The following is a 25,830-nucleotide window of genomic DNA, read 5'->3' on the forward strand; positions in this document are numbered from 1 at the left end:
AGCTGCAATCCACCTGAGAAACCTTCCACACGAGCAGTTTGAGCAATATGCTTGTGTAGTAAGAGTTGTGAAAGAAAGGTAATTTCCAATTACCACCAAGAGAAGCTGAGGAGCAAGAAAAACTGCATTGTGCCATTCCCACGTGGTGAGCTCGAGGAACACTGATGCTTAGAGACCCCTGGGGCAAGAGGGAAGGAGAAGAGCAGCCCAGCCCAGCACCATGTGCTAGTGGAGGCTTTTTAGGAGACAAAGTTGTCAGCAAAGACGATGTTCCATCAATTAGTGAAGAAGGAGGACTCTTCTTACATCTCCTAACTGAAGGATTTAAACTAGACATCACAGAAAGTACATGTGCCTCTGGGCTCAGAGAAGCTTTTGCTGTTTAGCAGCTTTGGTGGGAATATATTGCCTCCCTTTGCAGTTCTCTAAGCTCTTCAAACTCCTTTGCCTACTAACACATTCCAGAGTAGGAACACCACTTCCTGCCTCCCAGGAAAAGCAGAGTTTAGAACAAGTACCCAGCTACAAGAAAACCTGAACAGAAAAGGCATTTCCTTCCATTCAATCACATACAACAGACACAAATCATACTGCATTAGTGTTGTGAACTCTACAGAGAAATTCAAAGGTTTGTACAAAGTTGTGCCACCACCAGACTATGAGGTCACCAACATCATTGTGTTTAAAAGTGTCTTTTCTCATCCCCCACATTCCAGCTCACTGAAACAAGCCATGACAGTCATTCCTTTCTACATCTCTCTGTTTCAGTAGTGGTGAAAAACCAGGTCAAAACAATACAGCAAATGAGCAACCTGCCACCACCGCTACCCAGGCTCAGAGACACGAGGCATTGGGGTGTTTTAGCTTCAGAAACAGACTATCACCGTGGTGGTTCCCCACAATACTTAGCTAAGTCATTGCTATATCATGATCCAGTATCACGCATCATTATCTAACGAAGAGCACAATGCCAGGGGTGCAATTACTGTCACCCCCACAGCCTGAGTCAGAGCCCCTTTCAGCTTTGTGCACAAAACAGACTTGACTTGATCTTACTTCATTTCATCCTTAAAAAACAACTCACACTCCTGGATTTTGAAAAGCAAGGTAGGAATCATAATCAGCTACTGTGGATGAAACTCAAGATCTTGGTAGAACTCTCTGCAGGGGCTCTTTTAATCACCAGCAGCTGCTTGACCTTCCTTTCTTTTACACTCTTGCAAATGTCATGCAAATAGAAGAGTCTTAAGAAAACCGCCCAAGCGCCTTTATTCCCAGATTTTAATCCCTCCTTAGAGCAGAGATGACAGCAGACATTTCCATGACTCTTTTAAGGCAAGAGTAGCAGTGCACTTGCTGAAAAGTAAGAACCAGGTATATCTCAAATACTAACTACAGATAATGTTCAGGCATTGCAGACAACAGACTTTGGACCCACTGAAGCAAAAACTACTGTGAACCAGCATGGAGCAAACCAGCAAGATAAAAATGCAATGGGCTTATGCATGGGAGGAACCCAGTAGCTCTTCCACCACTTAAACTCAGGAACAGACTGTGAAAAGATCAAACCAGTCAATTAGGAGAGGACATTAACCAAAGTGACTATGCTCCCATGAAAGAGAAGGCAGGCAGAAGTCCAGCCAGACTGCAGGTGTTCAACAGTTCACTACACTGTCACAGGTATGATGTACTACAGAGCATGGGGCATATGGAGATGCAGTACTGCCAGCCACAGCATTGAAGTCCATTCTGACCTAAACAAACACATTTCTCACTAATGACTGTACAGAAACAAAAGGTAGAGTAGACCTGCTGACCTGGGAGCTTCTAAGGAGGAACAGGCTATCAAGCTGATAAAAGGAAAACTGACCTCTTAACTACGGCCTTCCCACACAACTATCCCTTCATACCAAACACATCCAGCCAGGGCAGCAAACTCTGAGTAACCATTCAATCTCCAGGTATCAAGCTACATACACTTAAAACATCAGAAACCAGCACAAGCTAGATGCAAGGCAGCAATCAAGGAGAGAACTTCCTGCAAACCTGGTCCCTTCCTAAGGCAACCACTAGAAATAATTCTGCAGAAGCAACTGTGGAAACAAGAACAGATCCAGCAGGCTAGGCAAGAATCAACACAGCTTTTGTAAAAGAAGAAAAAGCACACATCGCACAACCACCCATGCTTCAAACCTACTGAAACATCCTGGAGTTCTGTGCCAAGAAGCATATGGCTACAGTAAACTGTTCTCACACATCCTGCAATTCTGAAAGAGTCATGTGTCACCAAAAAAAAGTTAAAACCAGTGATAATTTCAGTTCAAAACAGATGAGAAGACTCCATAATTTAATTACACATTGAGTGAGCAATAAAAGTTAAACTTGTTAAGTCGGGCTTGAAATATTCTCTAATGCCAGTGAACTGTTAGTACTAAAAACAAATCTAGTGTTGTCATGTCAGCAAAAAATCCCTCTGTGTTCACCATTCCTCCTTTAAAAAAGCCAGTCTGAAGCATGGTACTGTGCATATATCACGCACCAAAGTTACCAAGCTCCTGGCTTCCAAATACGTTGCTTATTTCACATAAACATTTTTTCCCCAGGAAGCTCAAGTCTGCAACACCACAAATCGTTGGACCAAATAACAATTTCTACACTGGTGAGGCACTCCTAGTTTATGCAAGCTTGGATCGGTAAGTTACACACAGCACCTAACAACCACCTCCAAAACATACACAGAACTTGGTGTATAAAAGTTTAATTACCAGGACCAGCTGAGATTCCCTCAGGCACCCTGCACACACAGAGCACAGGCAGCACATCACCCCAAACACCAAATTCGGCAACTGTGTTCTTCACTCTTAATTGAATTCCAGACTCCTTCAACTTTTCTACCTAGGCCATCATTTTATATCCTCCATGGGTGTGACAAGCACACTCATTCAGAAAAGATACCACAAAGCAAGATCAAAAAAAAACAACACACCATGTTGGGTGTCCTTCTGGCACAGCGTCCAGAGAAAAAAGGAGCCAAGGACGAGGCAGGCCTTGTACACTCACACTTTGAGGATCCAGGCTTTGGTACTGGCTTCAAACACCTTTCCTATGTAAGTTTGATTAAAAGTCAACAGAATTTTAGTTATTGTCATGTTTTGTTTGTTCCTCATTTGCTTGACACAAAATCAAGTCTTCAGCGGGCTGCCTGCCTTTCCTCCACAGCAGAGATCCCTCCCTGGGCAAACATCACAGGCAGCAAACCAGAAAACACTCCAGTTTTACTTCTGATGCATGGAAAGTGACCACAGATCATGGCACAATTAAAGGAAAGACACTGATTACATTCACCTACCATGCCAAACACCCTTACTGGTTATGTCTTTGCAGCAGATCGCTTGTTCCCTGCAGACTCCTCCTGTGCAGAGCTGCAAGGCTGGTGCTGGAGGCTGCACAGCTGCTCTGTGCTGGCAGGGCCACTCTCAGTGCCAAACAGTCCACTTGCACAAGCTATTCTTGTCCCTGCAGCTTCCCCCTCCCTGCATGAGAGACTCTCGAGCCCTTCAGCCCTCTTAGCACAAACCTTTCTTATTTCAACACTGAGCCAACATCATAGCATGTTCCAACACTCGGCATGATCAAAGCAAATTTGCCCCAGATGTTTGTTTGTTCTTCCCTTAGCCTCCTCTCTTCCTCCTTCTGAAGACTTTCCAGCCAGCCCCAATAAGTCCTGGAGCAAGACAGACCCTGGAATTGTGTTTGCCGCAGAAGTTTGGCAGCACTGGTACCAGATACAGTGTTTCCCATAACACTCCTCCACAACAGAGCTCTGCTGCTAAGCACAGCACTGACAGTGAGCTGTAGATCCAGACAGGAGGTTTCAGGATTTGCTCCTGGAAAGCGCTCTCTCAACACTGGCAAAAAACTGAAGAGACCAAAAGGCATGCAAAGATGCCTGTAGTGTCAAGAAAGGAGGAAAGGAGATGGAGAGCTGTTAGAAAGAGCCAGGTAAAACCAGAGCAGACAGCTTAACAGACCTGATAGTCCACTGATCCAGAGGGCAGGGAGTCTGCTGCCCTCCTCACCTCTGCCACTGGCTCCAGCTCAAAGCAGTCCAAAACTCAGCAAATCAACAGGAAATCTGTTTGCTGTTTCAGAGTTTTCTGCCAGGGCTTCCAGAAAAATCTCAACAGCATCAGTTAGATTAGTGGGAAAGCACAGTAGCACCTCCACCTGCAGCATCAGCCAGCTCATATATCTACTTAAGCTACACTGAGACAACCTAACTCTCAAACTATCTCCCTGGATGACACTCTGCCTTAACTCCAACCAGAATAACATCCCAGAATAACAAGAGTGCTCCAGCAGAGAGGCAAAATTGACAGCATAGGTTTTGGCAGTACTGCAAATCACTTGCTAGGGGATGCAGAGAAGTGAAGAAAGGAAGCCCCCAAAAATAATTCCTGTGCAACAAGCAATGGAAAGGGTTTTACTAAAAGATGATGAACACACTTGTAAGTCAAACGTCATCACTTACTCTCAAAACAGAGACTTTACATCCTTTGACTGTTTATACTCTACAGTACCCCTGGCTGAACTTAACTTCACAGAAAACTTCCAAAAAGCCATGAAGAGTTCACAAACAAGATTGGTTTACACAAAATAAAAGGTTGTTGTACATGGTGCAGTAGAGCCCATCTTCCAAGAGGAGCAAGTTGTCCTAACCATGCTTTGTTCTTCTGAGAAGAATGTTTGGGAGGCATGTGGCCTGGAACTAAAGAAATGCCTTCTAAATTAGCTTTGTACAGAAGCTAAGAATAAAAGTTCACACCAAAAGCTCTGCATCCCAAGGCACACAAGAAGTACAGCACTCAAGCTCAGGCTTCAGAGCAAACACTGCTTACTCATTTCCCTACTCCCACAACTTAATGAAGTGTTACTCTGCAAAGCAAAGCAACCAAGCCCCAACACTCCCCTACTTGCAAGGCGGCTTTGTTACCCTACCACTGCTCATGTGCAGGCAAGTAGCTCTAATCATTAGCAGGCTTCCCCACCAAGGGCTATGGCTTTATTCACTACAAACAGAGAACAATGCTCCAAACATTTAACCAGCCAGTATTCAGATTTGTCTTTGTTACTTAGCTTCTGGGCTCATGACTCCAATTTTCCACATGGAAAGCCATAAAGTGCTCCCAAAGAGTCCTCCCCTGGAGCATTTTCCTCCCACTTTCTCCACAAGGTGCACTTGTCCTGTCACTCAGGGTGCCCATCGTCATCAAGGCACAATAAGCATCTCCCAGTCTCATCAAGTAGCACTGCTTTAATCCTGATGATCTACATTCACACTTTCCACCTCCCAACCAAAATAAGACAATCATCCAAACAAGTGGGAAGCAGACACAGCTATTTTTAACTTCTGCCAGCAATTCTATTTAGAGGCAATAAATTAAAAACAAAACGCCAAAACACACACCTCAAAGAAGCTGCTTCAGCCTTAACCACAAACCACAAGAACAACAATTTAATTTTTAAGTCTTCTCTCCTGCCTTCAGGACAGCAGTGAGAGGCTGACTTGTTCCCCACCACCTGCCCCAATTTTTTAAGGATAGAGACAAAATAAAGCTGAATTTATCTCTACAACTGTCAGCATTTCAGATTAAAATAATGGAGACACAGTTACATCTAGCATCAGTACTTCCAAGAAGGGGTGGATGGATAAACAGGCCTGCAAACTTTAACAACACTGGTACCTTGCTGTTAAAAGAAAAGGACTACTTTGTCTTTCCACATGGCTTACATCATCCTGAATTCCCAAATGATACTCAGCATCACTTTTGTTACCTTGTAATGCCAAAAGAGGGGACAGGATGTCCCAGGGGACCCTGTATACCAACTTTGCAGTGCTGTTACCCAGCAAGACATTTCCTGAAAGCACAAAGTCTACTGGACCACCAGCTGTCAGTTCAACTGCCTTCACAAGAGATTAAATGCAATGAAGTATTCCTCAAAAGCAAAAGCAGCCTTAGCATGGGCATTGTTCAGTTATTTCTAACAGCTGAACTTAGAACACTAGAATTTTCTTCAGAAGATCCACAGAGCCCCAACACATCACTCACGCCTTCCCTGTAGTAAGAGGCAGGTGAAGAACTAGAGCCCTGAGCTGGGCAACTCCCTGCTGTTAAAATAAACCATTTCAGTTCTTTTCACACTTCAGCATTAACCACAATCACCAACTTTATCACTCCCTGTATGTGTCAATTTTATCACAGTACTATTCAAAACACAAAAAAGCCTACCTACCACAAATGCCCAGAGACCATGCCCAGGCACTACTCGGCTTGGCTGCATCCAGCCTCTCTCTATTCATTACAACACTCACGGCTCACTGAAAAAGCTGTAGGTACTGCACAGCTCCTGGGGAAACTTGATGGAGACCTGAGGCTCCTCAATGCTAGGGTGACAGAGAGTAAAACCCTCACAGCGCATATCACTAAGGAAGTTCATTATGTCAAACATAAGAACAGGAGCTGAGCTGCACACATGCTCTTGACATCACTTACAAGGGCCAGAAGTCAGGATTCAAAAATACTTTAAGATATTCTCCTATGTTAGAAAAAGGCTGGACTTACTACATCACTCATTCTTCAATTCTCCCAAAGAAACCTCTCTGTTGAAACCTTTCTAGTTATTCAAACTAACATATCCTGCCACACTACAGAGGCAAAAAAATCACTGACAGAGCCTATTGCAAACTCACTCAAGGAACAGCACTGCCTTTGTACACAGCAGGAATATGTGTAAATAAGCACTAAGTGTTAACGTGGATTAAGGTCTCCAGCACAGCCCACATCTTGCAGCTTGAAAGCAGCATCACTGAGACAGGGAATTAGGACACTGCCTCACCAGGCCAGAGAATTTCTCCAGCCTTGTGCAAGTTTTCCTCCACAGGATCAGTTTGGCTGCATTCTCACAATCACCCACTGAACTCAGTGGGAAAAGTCTGTAGGCTATTTTTACTGAGCCCTAGAAACAGCATGGTGCCCTGCTTCCATTTTGAGTCCTTCCCATATGGGAAAGGTTGCCCTTGAGATTCACATCCAAAATAACCCCTACCCTGTGCATTGAGCTGTGTCTCCCAAATAACAGCTAACAATCTACCACCAATTTAAGGTCCTTTGTAAAGAAAGCAAGCGCTCAGATTTCAAAAACTTTCAAGGTGGCCACGGAGGACATCATCCTGTCACACTCACAGTGAAACAGCTCTAGTTATCTGTTTTGCAGTTGTCCTCAGGAACATGAATTATGCTTAAACGCAATCTGAGCCAGACAAAAAGCAGTGGTCAGGATAAGCCAGCCGAAGCCTTAGTCATAAAGAGCCTTAGTCATCCACCAGCAGCCTCTCTGACCAAGATACTGAAGCAATTCAAGACAGCGTAAACACGCAGAAGTCGAGTCCTCTCTCCTTGCACACAAACAAGCCCCAAGTCCATCTGATGGATGGTACCATCAGCAACCAGACTAGGAAAGATGCACCAAATTCAAAACAAAGATGCTTGCTGAAATTGCTTCACAAGAATAATGTGTGACAGCAGACCTGTGGCAGCTGCTTCTGCCCTTGAAGCCATAGATTCACTGCTCGGGAACCTGCTAGCATGCTGCTATGGGAAACCTTTCCAGTCCCCTGGGAACTCATCACCAACTCCCAACAAATTAGCCTTTTCCACATGTGTGGACAAAGTGGATTCTCAAGTACAACTGCACTCATTTCAATATTTTGAAGCTGAGGCTCTGAATAGGAACTGATGAAAAGAATCAGTTTTTCTTATCATTAGATAGAAAAAAAGCATAGAACAGTAGAGGTTGGAAGGGCCCTCCAGAGCTCATCCAGGCCAACTCCCCTCAATCAGGGGACACAGGGACATTTGGAAACCTCCTAAGAAGGAGATTCCACACCCCTCCCTGGGTAGCCTGTGCCAGGGCTCCCTCATTCACACAGCAAAGAAGTTTTTCCTTTTGTTTAAGTGGAACTTTGTGTTTCAGATTTTGTCCATAACACCTTGTTCCTTTCACTCGAGACAACAAGAAAAAAGTGCTGCCCCATCCTCTTGACATTCACCTTTTAAATACCTGTGTTAATGAGGTCCCCTCTCAGTCTTCATTTTTCTAGGCTTAACAACCCCAGGGCTCGCAACCTTTCCTCATAAGAAAGATGTTCCAGTCTCCTGATAATCTTTGTAGCCCTCATCACTTATTCTCAAGACTCAAAGGTCATAACGACCATGAAAGCTAGACTGATGTATTAACATTTTTTTTCCATGTAAAACAACTGTTGTGATCCAGTATTTAAGTTCAGTACCCTAGTTCTACTTTAACAACATTCCTCTTCTGCATTTTAATTAAGTTTCCAGTTCTATACAAAAGCAGCCTGATGCGTGGAACAGTAATTCAGTAGATAATGTCTTGCCATTTTTAAACATTATTAAAAAAAAAAAAAGACAGAAACATTAAAATGCAAGCATTTAAATAATTACAGATCATATCAATTTACTCAGGAAACATAACGAGCTTAGCAATAAAAGCTAAGATTAGCTGCAAAATAATATCACCAGAGTAGAAAAGTCTAGAAAAATTACTAGAGTGTTCAAGCAAGACTGAAATTATTCAAATCTAAGCTTCTTGCTTATTTAAATCAATCTGCCTAGGAGCCACACAAATTGTTGTGGTAAACTGATTTCCCCAGCGTCTGGTTCTCTGTTCGCAAGAGCCACGGCAAGAAGGAAAAGACCAGAAAGACAAGATGAAATGAGCTGATTCACAACGTCATTAGGCATTCTACATTCAGACAGATGATACATCACAACATTACACCAAGTTATAAATGTCTTGGTGAGGAAAGGCAGCTGGGCAGGGTGACTCACGCCAGAGTTGCTAGGTGCAGCTCTCGGTCGCAGACCTCAGTGCCAGCAGCAAAATGAGAAACGCCATTTTTCTTCTTAGGGACTAATGCAATGCAGCATGGCTAATGCACTCTATTTTCCTTTACTGCTTCTAACTCTGCTATACTTCAGCAATGCACATCTACCGTTTCAGCACATCCATAATGTTAATGTCTTTGCTGATGTAAAAAATGTAATAGCGCTTCATTGCTGCTTGGCCAAAAGGTAGAGCATGCCATGTAGAAGGCTTACTGAAAAGCATGACATTCTTGATTAAATAAATGCTTAGAGCATTTACCTAAAGAATTGTGTTGGTATAAATGGCAGCTTGTTTTTAAGCTTGCAAGAAGACATGAAAAGAAATTTTAAACCCCTTAAAAGAGCATGAAACAGCAGTTTGCAAGATGCCCTTTGCTCCAAGCTAACCCTGCAGGCTACAGTGAGAAAAGCCATTTGAACTTTTCTCCAGGACCAAGGTTTTGAACACACCAAATGAAAGTGATTGCTATCTGTTCATTTCTCACAGGGGAGCTGCATTTCAGAGGAAGAAAGTTATCCAGAAACATTTACTATCCACATCTGCACCAATAAGGAAATGAGTCATCGACTCACCGGCAGGCCTGAATCACAGCACACGGCCTGCTCAGGCTATTTAGGAATCTATGTACAGAATAAAGGGAAAAGGCAGATGGATGCAAGCCACGAGTCACTTTAAGAGATGAGGTACAAACACAAATTCAAATGCTCTTTTTTCCTGCTTTGCTTGGGCATAGTTTCTTCAAATGCACGGGACCAGCATGGTGTTGTACACAGCTGCCCAACTTCTCACCTGGATGAATCAGAATGTTTTCTTTATATAACTCAAAGAAAAGCAAACTCTAAATGTTTATTTTAACCCTGGATAAAATCACATGGATTTTGTTCAGCAGAAAAATCAACAGGAGCATCTTTACAGTGACTTCTAAGGCAAGGTTTCCATGGGATCAGTAACAAAACTACTAAAAATTCTGCTTGCCTTCAGAACATACAAACTAAAGCCCTGCTACAGGACTTAACAAATTACCTTTCTGCAGTTCACCATGCTGATTAAACAATTTAAAGGATTAAACAAAGAAAAACTGTACATACTACATCTTATTTAAGCTCTGCACTTCCTCATGAGGTTAGATACAGGTTTCAATTAACCTTGTCCCGAGAAGAAGCCTGAGGCATTGAGCTGCAACATGCTTCTCCAGAGCTACTGGCCTTCTCTGCCACAGAAGCTTGGCTTTTAAGGCATTTTTTATTTTTGAGAGCTCCTTTCCAAAAAGCACTAAGGTTCTTCAGCTTGAACTGCTCAGCTCAATAGCTATATAGAGCCGTTAAGGCAAGCGTTTTGATTGAAAATTCTGACCGTAATGGTAATTCAGAGGATTTAAAATGATAGCACGGTAAGCAGCCAGATCAGTAACAGTTTCCCTTAAGCCAAGGGAAGAAATTATAGCTGACTAGTTTTGCACAGATGAGCAACTCTGGGAGAAAAAAAAACCAGATATGTTTGATGCTGAATTTTAAAAGTGAGCTTAAAGAGCTTTCTGGAAAGCAACGTTCATAGAAAGACGTCTTACTGGCATGCAGGAGAGCCAGACACCTGCCTGCAAATCCTTCCAATTACTGTTTCCATAACTCCTACTTAAAAAGCTATGAATAAAGACAAGCTGCAATTAAAAAGACTGAGCACACCTACAGCTTCTCTGCTAATAACGACAGAGGGAAAATAATGGGGGAGGGAAGGGAGGAAGAGAGGAGAGAAGCAATAAGCAAAGGCACTGCCACATTACACAGCTGTGGCAGACAGCTCTGTACTACCACCCAGCACACTGCTCCACAAGGTATCACCACCACTATCACACCCAAACAATCTTCACTTGTCAAAATAAGTGGATTTAATCAACAATTCAGCTGATGGGGTTATTCATCCTCCTGATTATTTCTGACAAACAGCAGAATCAATTACAAGGCTCGGGAATACAGACCTAAGAAGCCAGCCACCTGCATTGGCCAGGGCAGGCTGGAAGGGCTGAAGGCAAGCACACAGGCAGCTCTATCCCTTCTTGCTACAACTTGAATTTTCTACTGTATCTAAAAGAGAACTTCAGAGTTTAAGTATTTAGTAGGCAACAATTACCACTTGATAGAAAATACTTTATTCTAGTCTATGGTCAATGGTGGTTATCTCAATAGTGATACACTACTATTAAACTGTGCAAAACTCCACACTACAACAAGGTTTTCCTACTATCTGAAGCCCAGTTGTGGCTGAAGAATTGAACAGAAAGTTTTAAATCTTTGGTCTCTACAGGTCTGGAAGTGGCCAGACAATCTCTAGCTTTCAGGATTATTTCTGGTGTGCTGATGGCAAAGCCCAGATGGTCCTCGCTGCAGAACCTGGTAACATGGGGAGGTGATTTTGTCCCAGCCAATATGCAGAATAAGCACGCTTTCCCAGGCAGGTAACACTTGAAAATAGGACTTAAATAGCCTACTGTTTTCTTATCCAAGTAGCATGGGAAGACAATGGTTTGCAGGTCCATAAAAAGGCAGTAGCATACTTGTGGGGCCATGCAGGTGAAAAGCTGACAGTAGTATCCTTAAGGTAAGCACTTTTCTGCCTAGGGCAAATATTTAAAGCCCTTGTATGCAGATTTCTATCTGAATGATAAGAAAAAGACATGTTTGAGTAGAGAAATCTGTGCAACAACAAGGTGAGAGTGAATGCTTTCAACACCCATCAACACTGCAACTAAAACCCCCTATATTTGTCTTTGACTAGTCTTGAAGAGTTCTTGCTCAGGATGAGAATTAACTGTTGAGTGAAAAAAGTTGTCCATTCCCATACAAAAACGAAAACTTCTTTTTACCCACCAGGTTATTAAATAATTTATCTATGCATTTTAGGCTGTCCAGGGAGGCTGTGGCTGCCCCATCCTTGGAAGTGTCCAAGGCCAGGTTCGATGGGGCTGTAAGCAGCCTCTTCTAGTGGAAGGTGTCTCTACCCATGGCAAGGAGTTGGAACAAGGTGAGCTTTAAGGTCCCTTCCAACCCAACCCAAACCATTCTGGGATTCTACAGCTTTATTTTGGACATTTTTAGTGAAAAATCAATTGTAGCACAATAGGTATTAAAAGTGAGTGAGCATTCAAAGCTTCAGTGGTATCATTTGGGTAAGATCCCAAATGGGACACAACAGTTTGAGGAATATAAAACATTAAAACACATGTAGAAAAAACTTGAGCAAAAATCTCCAGCAACCATTCAGCATTCAGATGCAATCCTTCGGGGTTTTCCAACCCTCCAATAAACAGAAGGTTGTTGTACCATTTTCTACAAACTACATTTGAAGTCAGTGCAATAAGGAAGAGATGTGACTTACACAGCAAGAACAAGATCACAGAATGACAGAAACCAAGAATAGTTTGGGTTGGAAGGGACCTTTAAAGATAATTTAAAGACTATTTTCTTTTTCCTTGGTGTACACTGTTATCAGCTGCATTTTAAAAAAACACAGCTCATGGCAAGTGCTAGGCTTGGCATCAGCACAAGAGCTTCACTGCTCTTTGCACAATCAGAGAGCATAGCAATATATTGCCTCCATTCTCATTGCCCTCAGAAATGAGCAGCAAGGCCAGAAAAGCCCTTAGAGCAAATTAAGAACTGCCTGTTCAGACAATTTGCCTTTAAACACAAGCCAGGCATTCCAAAAGTAACATTTTCAGGCTTCCTGAAGTCTGCAAAAATGAATTTAGTAAATTCAGGTTTGAATTTCTAGCTACAACATGCCATCTACCAGATCACCTGAGGCAACCAGATTAACAAGGATAGTTTTAAAATGGATAAACTAGCAAGTTAGCAAACCAGCCTTAACAGAGAGAGCAGGGAGAGAGGGTTGTGCAGAATAACTTAAATTTCAATCTATTTCTGCACAGGAAAATTCTGACTTAGCACATCGTTTTCCCAAAACAAACTCTAAAATAATGAACTCCAAAACAAACCACTCATGAAGTATTGCACGTAACTAAGGTGGTGTAATTGTACTGCAAAGAATTCCCACTTAGATAAACCTGTTGTCTTCACACCCCTTAAGCTGCTGAAGCACTAATATTTCACTGTCACCGGCATTTAGCACAGAGCTACAGTAAGTTCACTACCTCGATGCACATCTAACCCTTCTCAGTGATGAAGAGCTTTGCACTGCATCTGCATTACAAAGCAAAAGGGTTTTGGTACTTTTTAGATGCACTGGTGTGAAATCTATCAGAACTCAGGAAGCACATGAATAGTAGGTGAACTACAACATGCAACAGTTGACTACAGCAGGGGGTAGAATACAAAAAAACCCCCAAATTATCCTCCTTTGCTTCTCTTTAGGAATTTCCATAAGGAGTTTTCTGCTTGTTTCCTGCTTTCCACGGAGCTAAAGCCTCTCACTAGAGTCTGTGTGGCTCGAGGGATGGATGACCCTTCCCCTAAGCTAAACAAGGTTAGCTTAGGTCAACCTGAGCTATCATGGACCTCAAAACCAGTGCCCAGGCCCAGCACAACCTGAGAGCAGGTCAGAAGTCAGCAAAACACGTCTATATTCTCTTCTCTACAGGATCAGTGAGATTATCAGCCTGAAATCCTGGGAGCAGCCCTTACCACAAGAAACACAAGGGCACAAATCTGCAAGGAAGTTATGTTTGCAGGCTGATAAAACAACTTGGCTGACTCACAACAAGTAATTTTTATAAATAAAAAAGTTCCCACCATGTCAGAATGGCTGCCAAGTCTTCAGGCAAACTGGATGAGAAATGGGAGTGAATTACAGATTACTATCAGGAAATCTCAGGACTCATCCTGACGTCTTCCCTGCACTGCACATCCCTTCCTGTGCTAGATGCACTACGTTTCTCTTAAAAGTAAAATAAGCAGCACAGGCAAAAAAGCTAATTTGTTCCTTCTCAGTTATGTTTGTGAATGCATTTCAGAGTCCAGCACTTGCAAACCCAGCATTTTGCTCAAATTGTTAAGAGACATGCAACAACCAGAAGGAAGTCTCTACTCTAAACTCAACTCAAACCCCTGCCTGAAAGGCTGTTTTGCTCTAAGCACCCAGGCTTGTTACCACAAGTGATAGCATTGTAGTTTCCCACAGATCCACATGTTTGCAAGTAATTTAAAAAACATAAGGCTTCTGACCATTTGAACTTACAAAGCACCTTCTCAGAGTACCAGTGATGCTATCCTGCTCCAGCGAGGACGGTCCTGTGTCCTCGAGTAACCACTACTCCACAAAATGACAATGCTCCTCAGAAAACTGAGTTGTTCCACTTGCTCTTGCAATGTAAAACTGGGAAGAAAACCTATTATTAAAGCATATATTCTACTCTTGTGCTTTCCAGTGAACTGTCCTTGGCCGACTCCACCCTCTCCATTCCTAAAGAGGAGCCGAACGAGGATAACCTGCTGAACACGGCATCCACAGCAGTAGGCGGATGGGAGTTCTGCAGCTACATAAATAAAACCTGCTTCTGCAAACCGAGACTAATTGTGGCTTGCTTTTAGTGAAGGGGGAGGCGAGTGCAACACGATTTGTCCACTCTAAGGTGACAAACATTAACTTCACTATTTTCAGCTCTAAAAGATATCACAAGCACTCAGTTCAGCTTCAGAATTGGATGAAGAGATTCTGCCTGGAAGTCCCAAACATTTGGAATAGCACATTTCCCTACATATTGCTTCAAAACCAGAGCAGGCAGTTACATCAAGTTGGCACAAAGTTTGCTAACTTTTTGCAGTAAGATATCCTCTAAAACACTCAGGTAGTTTCCCACACATTTCTGGAAGACTGCCTCCTTCAATGACTTTGCTGTGCAGTGGTAAACCTTGTCAGAACAAGCAAGATCTAACTAACACAGGTGGGGCTCACTGCTAGTAGCCAGCTCTTACTGTCCTTTGAGATAAGCAAGTTGGAGTTGATCCATCACTTACTTGACCTGATCCTTCTTCCTTCCTTTATCTTCTACTTAAAGTTCTGGTGGAAGTAGGATTAGCAGAGTAAGGCAGGAAAGCCAGGAAAGGTGTGTGGCATTCCAGCTTTATACAGCAGCACCGTAATGGCAGGTGCCCACGGGTAGTTTGTCAAAATGCTTCAAATCTCTAAGACAGATTTACAGTCTTCTGGAAACAAATTAAAAAAAAAAAAAAAACCAAACCCAAAACCTAAGTCCAGTCTCTGCAAGAACACCCCTGAACTCCAAAGTCATTCCTGCTACTTTTTCAGAAGTATTTCCTTTTAATTAGGCTCATTAACAGCCTCCATGCTAATTTGAGCTACACGTTTTTTTTTTTTTAACAAAAGCAATTTTATCACTACACCTTCCCAATATAATTAGCACAGAATTGCAGACAGATTCACTTCCAGCCTCCTTTGCCAGTGAAGGTTAGTGCCATTTAGGATGGAGCAGCTTAGGACTGACCCCTGGCTTTGCTGGAGCCAATTCACAGGAGACTGGCTAACAATGTGCTTCAGGAAGTCAGAAATGATTGTCTGCTACCAAACCATTTGATCATTAACTCTTTGAACTGACACAACTACAGTCATTTTTCTTCCACTTTAAAAAAGACCCAACTTGGTTGATAGTTTGATGTTTCAACATAATTCTCTTACAAAGCTTAAGTCTTAGTTGCATTTTGGAGAAGAAAAGGACTTTTGAGCCCTAATTTGCTTCGTTTTTTTCCATTTCAAATTTGCTCAGTTTGCATAAAAGATCTTTCTCCTAATTGCCAACACTAGAAACAAGCTGTGATCTGAAAATCAAGTGGTGTTGTATTGTATTTTATACAGCTCGTGCCAAAATGTGTTACTAAATCAGCCATTACAATCATTGGTAATAGGGAATGTGGGCACAAAAACACTAAAGAGGAAAGATAAGATGGTTTTTGTGACAGTAAAATAAGCAGATGCCTCAAGGACATGGGTAGAACCTTGCTTTTTGACCAGACCTTTACTAAATTAATCATCTCTGTTAGATGAAAGCTGCTTTCTAAATATAAATAGTACAGCATTTAATGAAAAACTAAGTTTTAAGTAATGACAAGCATAAATAAATATGCTAATTTCTTCAATTAGTTGGCATTTATAACACTGGTATGAAGAAATAAGTTACTTCATGAAACACTGCAGTTCCTCCAGGGAAATATTTGAAGTAGCTCATCTTGCCCATTTTCACGACAGCCAGTTTTGGTGAACCAGCCTGTAAGTGCACAGAAATGAATCCCTAAGAGGAGCAATAAGCATCAACATCACCAAATTTAAAACTGCTCCCTTTAAAGTGAAACAAAGGAGCCATTTGAAGGCAGGCTGCAGTAGCTCTCTTCAGAGGGAACCACTCCACAGGCAGCAAACACAAGGTAGACAGTGCTGGAGCCTTAACAGATGCCAAGGATTTCCCAGCCTAACACATATTAGCATTTGCAATCCTGATCTCCAGCACCAAGCAGTTAATTTGCATGTTAATTAGAAACAGGTCACCAGAAAATTGCACCAGACAACCTTCTGTATTGACTAGAAAGGACAACCAAGCATTTCCATAAAGTCTGTATCTCTTTTAAGCACATTTCCATCTGTCAGAGTCATCCAAAAGTTCACTGTAAATCAATGTGCTCCTTTTGTTGTCCAACAGGATCCATTTTAACACCTGCATATCTCAGATCACTAAACCTGGTTTAATAACAGGTGTCTTTTGAGACCTGCAAAACAAATCAGTAAGTCTAAGTAACATTAGAGAAAATAACAGCCAATCAGTCTAAGCACAAAGCCTCATTTTACCAGAGTAGAAAATGAAACAGAATTAAGCCTGAAAGAAAAGTATAGGTAAACAACGCCAGAGAGAAAGCTTAGCAGCTGGTTACATTTGTGCAGCTCTCAAGTCTGTATGTTCATTCAGTTCTGCTCAGAAGCCACATTCACTGACAAAGGCAGGATTAAGAAGAGAGAAGGTATCACGGACATTTTAACTACATGGTAATGCACTCTGTAGCACCCCTTCTCACAGTATCAAGAGAGATGCTCCAGTCCCCTGATCATCTTGGTGGCCCTGCACTGGCCTCTCTCCAGCAGTTCCCTGTCTCTCTTGAGCTGGGGAGCCCAGAACTGGACACAGGACTCCAGATAAGGCCTCATCAGGGCAGAGTAGAGGTGGTGGGAGAACCTCCCTCAACCTGCTGCGCACACTCTTCCTAGTGCTCCCCAAGATGCCATTGGCCACCTTGGTCATGAGAGTACATTGCTGCTCATGTTTATTTGCTGCCCACCAGACTCCCAGGTCCCTTTCTGTAAAGGTTCTTTGAACCTTCTTTTATACTCTAATATATACAGTATCATTCTTAAATCAAACGTCTCTTCAGCTTAGTTTTAGGGGTCTCATGTTGCCAACTCTAATAAAACTGAATTATTGTTGCTGTTTCTCATACACAAGACTCACAGGCACTTCAGCCTCTAAAAATTCATTTACTTTTCTCCAGAACCTCCAAGATTGCTCTCAAAGTTATCAGACAGTCAGTGCATGGTTTCAAAACAGAGTAATACTATTACAAAGCTGCACCTCAGCTTAACACTACATCGTATTTTCAGTTTTCACAAAGTCACAGTCAATGGACTTGATGTAAGACTTCCAGATTTGAGCTTCATGTACTAAGTGAAAGACTTAGGAAGTCTCAAGCAGCTCCTTGACCATTTTGCCTGAGGGAATTGCTAAATCTTGCCTGGCACCCTAGATACCAACCATGCTGAAGTGTGGCAATTCAAATTGAACTCAAGGATCCACGCTGCTCCACTCTCTACACATCCCTATCATTCTCCAGCTCTTTCCTTCACACTGGCATCTCAAACACCATCACAAATGCAACTGTTTGAGGAGCTGCACTGCTCCACTTCATGGCTGATCAAAGGTTTGGGTCTAACCTGCAACCTCCAGCTCAATCAGGAATTCAGTGCACAGCTTGGTCCTGCAAGCAACTCAGCTGGCACAACTAAGCACACAGCAACAAGCTGTGGCACAGGAGTCTCCTGGTAAACCAGTAAAGAAAGCATTTCATGTAAAGACATTCTAGTTGAAAGACTCAAAGCTCTAAAGATGAGGTCTAGGATATCCTTGCAGAAGAATGTAAAGCTGCTGTGAGATCAAGAAAAGGATATTATAGCAGCTCAGCTGGCTGCAAGGTTCTCTTTGATTTTTAAGAAGTAACGGCTTTTGAACTACTTGCAAAGAGCCTGAAAAGGAGTCTGTGCACAGAAACACATTCAGACATCTGATTTTAACAGAGAATTAAGCAGATTTCTGAAACCAACTATCAACACATCAAGCTGTGGACCACCAGCTGTGTTGCCTCTTTAATAATACTTACATCAATGAATACAATTGCCAGATCCATTAAAAAAAAATGTGTTTGTTTCAAGCACACAAGAGGTTGAAGAAAACTTAAATTCCAATTATGTTATTAGCCAGAGAACTACAGCAAATTAAGCCACAAAGGATAAAAATCTGCTACTATGACTGTGTAAACTCATCACTTTTGCCCCTAGGAAGTCTGAACGGCTATGGCCTTTCCTATCTGTTTCTTAAAATGACATTGACCAGTCACACGACTTTTCACCAGGACAGCTGTGCTGTTGGAAATCCAAGAAAACACCAAATCACACAGGGAGAAAATCCCTTCAGCCAGTACGTGATCTGCACTAGGAATTCACCGCACTAAAGCTACTGAATGAGTTTGCCTGTTCTCAAAAGACTTGCCAGTATACCTGAGGGCTTTGAGATGGTCTGCAGCTGCACAGCAGTTTCTATAGCACAGCCAGGAGAAAATAGGTGAAAAGAGTACTAACAAAAATAATCAGTAAGCCTAGAGGTTAAAAAGCCTGTCTGTATTTGATCCTCACCTTGTTGTGAGAGACTAAGTACATGATTGCAGGAAAGAATTGCTGTGATTACACTTACTGAAGCTGTTCATAAAGCCTGTGTAAAGGCCACCAGCCAGATCAGCTATGCCTTGTAAGAGCAGGGTGAGCACTGAAGTGTGGTAATTGTTAAATAAATATTTATTAAGACTTCTGCATATAAAAAAGCCAACTTCCATGTTGTTAAGGTTAGATCTTGCCCTTTCATGTCCACCACTGGATGAAAAGTTTCAGGCCAGCTGATATTCATCATCCACTCCTGTCTTTTTATGTCACTGCCTAAGGTCATTTTTAGTACAGGAATGTGAGCCATCCTCTGAGCCATTCCTCAGAGCACACACACTGACTTACTAGTTAATTTTATCTCTATTCATGCTTGAACAATCTCTTGATAACATAACAGGGATTTTTGTCCTGTTTTAAACAAGAGTTGTATCAACATAGAAACAAAGCAGACAAGAGTTAGGCACAAAAGCAACAACAGAATGGAAGATAAGAGAATAGAGAAAGTGAACTCTACAATGACACTACAGCATAAAATTGCAACCTCCCCACTTGCTTCTGGGGGAGTACATAGAACAAAGTCTGTTGGCTATTTTTCAATCTGGAGATCTTTCTGAAAACTTCAAGGAAACAGTATGTTAATACATTACACAACTGCTGCTTTCAGATAGCACACGATGGAGAATCTCAATGAAGATTGTGTTTGGTTTTCTGTAAGAGGGGAAACAGATGGATGTACCTCAAAGTTCCCCATTTTCCATGTTATCTATTTGCTAACTGCCTTCTTCAGAGACTTCTCTCTTACAAAGTTCAAGACCCAGATGGGCTCTGGTTTCTCTCTCTGCCAGTGACAACATCCCTCTTGAAGATTCAGCTCAGTTAAATGTTTGGGGTCTAATAAAAGAGCTTTTAAGCAGACAGCTCATACCTCAGGAACCAGCTCCTTGAACTGCCTGACAGCTTCAGTTGTGAAAAGCTCCTGGGCAAAAGATCTCTTCAGTCAGCCCATTAACCACTAAATCATTTCAGCAGGAGTCCATGAGGGTTTATAATCTTCAGCAAGACTCAGAACTTAGGGCTTTGTGGGTGTTTTTAAGTTGGCACCACCTGATGTTCATTTATATAGAGAATGCAAGCACAGGCTCATGCTGCTTCTCGTATCCCTTTGCCACCGGGCGGCAAGCCTTCAAGTGGTACAGCATGAATGCATCTGACAGGCTGCCCAAAGCCTTCCTGTGCATAGTCATTCCCTCATTCTGCAAGCCAAAGCACAGACACTTCTCCATTGATACAATCAGTGATGCTACCAGCTGAGACCAGGAGCTGCAATGGGTTGAATATCCACACGGATAAAATCCATCTGTCTGACAGGCTTAGTGTTTCTAGCTGAATACTGCAAACAAGTAAAAAACAACAGGCAAGGAGATAGTGTTGCAGGCTGTTTGCTGGTGGGTTGCCTTCCCTAATCTTGGTTATGCATTTGTTACCCATTTGCACACACAGGGTGATCTATTAACTATGAACACACAAATTTGCTCATTAGCTCAATCAGAAAAGAATAACTATATTCCAGTTTCCTTAATATGAATCGATTTAAAGACAGTACTTTATCCTTTCAACTTATGGCTGCCTGCCTGACATTTGGGACCCCGTACTGGAGCAGGGGAAGAATGTGAGGAGTGATGTCTCCTCTGAGAAGAGAGAAGACGTAGAGCCCATCTGTGAAACACTGACCCCCATCTCCCATTCCTTACACCCAAGCTATTGAAGGGGGAGGAGGTAGAGATATCAGGAGCAGTGAGCTGGGCCTGGGAAGAAAGGAGAGATGTGGGAGGGAGATCTTAAAGTGCTGGTTGTAATTTTCCTCATCATCCTGCCCTGTTTTTGGGGTTTTTTTCTGTTCCGTTTCTTGTAGGTAGTAGAATAAACTTTCCTACTTTCCACTCTAAGTCAAGCAGTGGAGTCTGTTTTGCCTGTAACTAGCAGAGTGCCCTCCCTGACCTTGTCGTGATCCAAGATAACAAGATCTTGTTATCTTTTTTCCTCCCATCTCACTGGGGCCTCCACTGTCCTAAGGAGGGTTGGGGTGGATGGGGGACAGTGAGCAGGAGAGTGTCACGGTGCTTCATTACAGGCTGGGCAAAACACGACACCCATTGAAATTTATCCACAATACTGAGGAGAAAACCAATTTTCTGAGATCATGTAAGAGGCAGTTTTTATACAGGTCACTTTAAGAACATACATATGCCAGTAAGCATTTACAAGAACTCTTTCCTCTTTAAGAAAACCACATCTGCTTTGTCTGGTCTACATCAAGCATATGAAAAGGATACCAACTCTAAAGCAAAGAACAGATCCCATTGAAGCAACTCAACTCATTGTCCCACATGCTTCTATGCACTTAGTGCAAAGATTATTCAAAAAACGCAAGCTGTCTTTTACTATCTGCTCTCTCAAGCCCATTTATTTATCTGCACTTCCCATTGAAAACTCACAATTAATAATTTTGCAAGGGCTGAAGTCTCCAGGACTCTACAAACTAAACGCCTCCAGTTGTTTTGATTACATGCAGATTTAAAATATATATAGAGAGAGCAGAGCTTTTTTAAAAGGCAATCTGTGAACAGTTTGAGGTCTCCTGGGTATTGATCAAGAACTTAATAGACTAATTAGCCAAGGTTCATTAAAACATGCTTCCATTAGCCTCCCTAGATATCTAATCTGAATTCATTTACTCAGCCATGTGCCACAGGTGCAAACTTTCAAGCCCCTAAGTCCTGTTTCCCATAACATGGACATCTTTTCCCATCAAGGCTTCACCAAGCATTTGCTCTACTTCCAACACATAGAATCAAAGTATTTTATCCCCTTGACTTTAGTAAAAGGGTCTTCCAAAGGGTCTTGACTTGCAGCTTCAGCCATCAAGGTTATATCTGGATTAGCTGACACTGTCCAAATCTCTCCAAGGATGTCCATAACTGGAGCAGAGACCACTGTCATACATGAAGCCATTCTTTAAGTGCTACTGTTCAGATAAAGACATTGAAACCAGCACTTATTTCCCCTGTAGGAGATCTGCACCTTGACATACAACTGCTAGAAACTTATTACTCCCAGATCTAATCAGTTTCTGAGAGTCATATCAGTGATCACTTCATCAATTGCCTCAACTTCCAACTATTACCCATCATTGTGACTTATGTTAATAACATGTAGTGACTAATGCTAAGATCACGCCTCAGTTTTACCTCTCCATGTATGGAAGCCTGTGCCAGCATGCTCTTTTAGAACATCTTTCTCTGTCCTTTCACTTTCGAGAGTCTTGACTAGAGTGCTGAGCATCTGAAACAACTTTACCTAGCCATCACACTTCAGTCACTCTTAAAAACACTCTTCCTAGGAGTATCACAAAGCATGACAGAACAGTGAGATACGGCTTTTCAGAGAATGCTCTCGCTTGAATTATTGTGCTGAGGCTTTAACACATTGCAAAGACACCAGAAAAAGCAGGACAAGAGTTATATATCAAGGGTTGTCTGAGGCATGCAAACCTCCAGGGAGTGCTGACCTTACATACAAGGTGTTTTGTAAAAGCACAAAAAACCTACAGCAAAAGTTCATGAGAAACTTTTAATCATCTTCCCCTGACACACGACAAACAAAATGCTTGGTTGAGAAAAGACTAAAATACACATATAATTAGCCCATACTGTTACTGTCACTGTTGAATACCATGGTGTGCACTGTTAAAGAGGACAAACTGAATGTTCTATCAGTTGGAGCACATGCTGTCCACTGCTCCCCAAACCATCCAGCTACATCTCTGAGATGACCCCTTCTCCAAAACTAAGCACTGTAACAGAGAAAAGCTCTGTAACCAAGCTTAGCAAATTGACTGCAGTAAAATCTTAAAGAGTACAAGAATTCCATTAGTATTTTGAAGCTATATGAAACACAACCTCACCCAGAGAAATTGTTCCCAGGAGAAGAGTTGACCACCTCATCCAAAAACTGTTATGTTGGAATACTTCTGAATGAGTGATGAGACAGGCCAGTGTATTCCATAAACAGACATTGATATGAGAACAGCGAAATTCTGATTTTTCATGCAGCAATTGAGCTGTACCTGTTGACACATCTCTATCATATAATCCCAGTCTACCACAGACCTTGATATGTGGTCAGACAGGACAACCAAGGGTTCAGGCCCAGTCAACAGGGCTTCATGAAGGGCAGGTCCTGTTTGACCAATCTGATCACCCTCTATGACAAGATGACCTGCTTAGTGGATGAGAGATAGGCTGTGGACTTCAGTAAGGCCTTTGACAAAGTCTCCCATAGCATTCTCCTGGAAAAACTGGCTGCCAATGGCTTGGATGGACCTACTCTGAGATGGGTAAAAAACTGTCTGGCTGGCCCCAGGCCCAAAGTCATGAGAATGAAGTTAAATCCAGTTGTTGGCACATCACCAGTGGTGTTCCCCAGGGCTCAGTGTTGGGATCTGTTCTGTTTAACATCTTTACCAATGATGTAAACGAGGGTATGGAGGGTATCCTCAGTAAATTCGCAGATGACACCAAGCTGGGTGGGTGCATAGACCTGCTTGAGAGCAGGAAGGCTTTTCAGAGGGCCCTGGCCAGGCTGCAGCGATGAGTCAAGGGCAATGGCATGAAGTTCAACAAGGCCAAACGCCAGGTCCTGTACTTTGGCCTCACCAAGCCCAGGCACTGCTCCAAGCTGAGTGGCTTGAAAGCTGTCTTAAAGAAAAGGACCTGGGGGTGTTAACTGACCACCAGCTGAACATAAGTCAGCAGTGTGCACAGGTGGCCAAGCAGATAAAGGGCATCCTGGCTTGTATCAAAACCAGTGCAACCAGCAGGGCCAAGGAAGTGAATGTCCCCTTGTATTCAGCACTGGTGAGGCCACACTTTGAATATTGTGTCCAGTTCTGTGCCCCTCACCAGAAGAAGGACATTGAGGTGCTGAAGCATGTCCAGGGACGGACAACAAAGCTGGGGATGGGTCTGAAGAACAGGTCTGATGAGGAACAGCTGAGGGAGCTGGGGATGTTTAGCCTAGAAAAGACAAGACTGAGGGGAGATGTGATCACTCTGCAACTACCTGAAGGGGAGATGTAGTGAGGTGGGGGTTGATCTCTTCTCTCCAATAACAAATAATAGAACACAACAAAATGGATTTCAGTTGCACCAGGGAAGGCTTAGATTGGACATTAGGAAGAACTTTTTCACTGAGAGGGTTGTTAAGCATTGGGATGAGCTGCCCAGGGACATGGCAGAGTCCCCAACCCTGGAGAGAAAAGACAGGTAGATAAAGTAGAGGGACGTGGGTTAGTGATGGGCTTAGTAGTGTGAGGTGAGTGGTTGTACTTGATCTTAAAGGTCAGTTCTATGATAACTAGGCCCCAAACATATAGGTAATAGCTATTTAACCACAACACATCCATATAAGAGTTTTAGTTCTGCATTCAGTTTATTTAAGCTTGGACAAGCCTGATAAATGCCAAGTTTAAAACTTTTAAGCTTAATTTTACATTTAAATCCCACCCTATCCAAGCAATCAAGCTCTGAACTGAAAGCAAGCCTGAGGGGCTGCAAGTGCAGTCCCCCTGCTCTCTTCACCCTAAACTGTTTTATATTGTGTTATGTCAAGTTAAACAAATGCAAGTGTGTCCAACTGACCTCCTTCTCCATTGGCAGTTCTCCAGGAAGCAAAGGTTATTTTGATAACTTTTATCTGTTGTTTTCCTCAGTGATTGCTTTCTTCTCAACAGCATGCAGCGAGTTTCATTGATAAAACTAACCAACTGCGTGCACAGCATTACAGTGAAGGGTAAGATGGAGCACCACAATGCTCCCAAAGCCTCAAGTGTTATTCATCACACACATACCCCAGACTCTCGTACTATCAAGTAGATTCACAGGTTGTTGCTGGTGACATGTGACTCCATAAACTGGTGAAGGGTCTGGAGAACAAGTCTGATGGGGAGTGGCTGAAGGAGCTGGGGATGTTCAGCCTACCTAGAGAAGAAGCAGCTAAGAGGAAATACGATCGCTCTGCAAGTACCCGAAAGGCAGCTGTAGCAAGGTGGGGGTCAACCACTTCTCTCCAGTAATGAATGACAGGATAAAAAGAAATGGGATCAAGTTGCCCCAGAAGTTTAGATTGGAGCTGAGGAACAACTTTTTCCCTGAGAGGTTTGTCAGCTCCTGTCTCAGGCCGCCCAGGCAGGTGGGGGAGTCCCCAGCCCTGGAGCTGTTGCAAAGCCGTGGAGCTGAGCTGCTGAGGACTTAGTTTAGTGATGGGCTGGGCAGTGTGAGGTTAGTGGTTGGTTTTGATCATAGAAGTCTTTGCCAACTCCCACGATTCTATGATAAACTTAGCCAGACACATCACCTGTTCAATTCTTCATCTTCCCCAATCTCTTCCTTAAAGATGCTTCTTTACTGACAATCCATGCAGCTCCCCTGGCCACATGGTTTCAGATTCACCTGTGTACTCAGAAGGAAGCTCACTGCTGAAGTCCTGGATTCAGGTCTGAACATGTAGTAAGACACATACAAAATAGTGCTATCAAAGGATGAACCCAAACTTATTAGAGAGGGTAAAACAAAGCAATGAGCTCTGTAAATATAGGAGCAATAAGCACTGCACTCACACTGCCCAAATTTTACTCACATGCAGTGCTTCAGCAGTTCTGAGGTATTATTTCAGATACCTTGCCAAGATGACTTCTTGATTCATTTTATGTTTTTTAATGCTATGAAAAGAGTGCAGCATGCAAACGAGGAACATAATGAAAAACATGCCAAACCCCCGATGGGCTGTTCAAAGGTTCAGCAACATGATTCCCAAGGTAGTGGAATGTCTCAAGGGAGGAAACTATTTGGGGAAATTACT

The 25,830-nt window shown here is 42.6% G+C and overlaps 1 protein-coding gene across 1 annotated transcript in view; it reads right to left on the reverse strand.

The window, feature by feature from the left end:
- The window catches only part of GLG1 (golgi glycoprotein 1), an 83,022-nt gene that overhangs the window by 47,081 nt on the left and 10,111 nt on the right, over nucleotides 1–25,830 (reverse strand). The window lies entirely within an intron of this gene.

Source organism: Colius striatus, chromosome 14 (assembly GCF_028858725.1).
Source record: "Colius striatus isolate bColStr4 chromosome 14, bColStr4.1.hap1, whole genome shotgun sequence".
Lineage (NCBI taxonomy): Eukaryota > Metazoa > Chordata > Aves > Coliiformes > Coliidae > Colius > Colius striatus.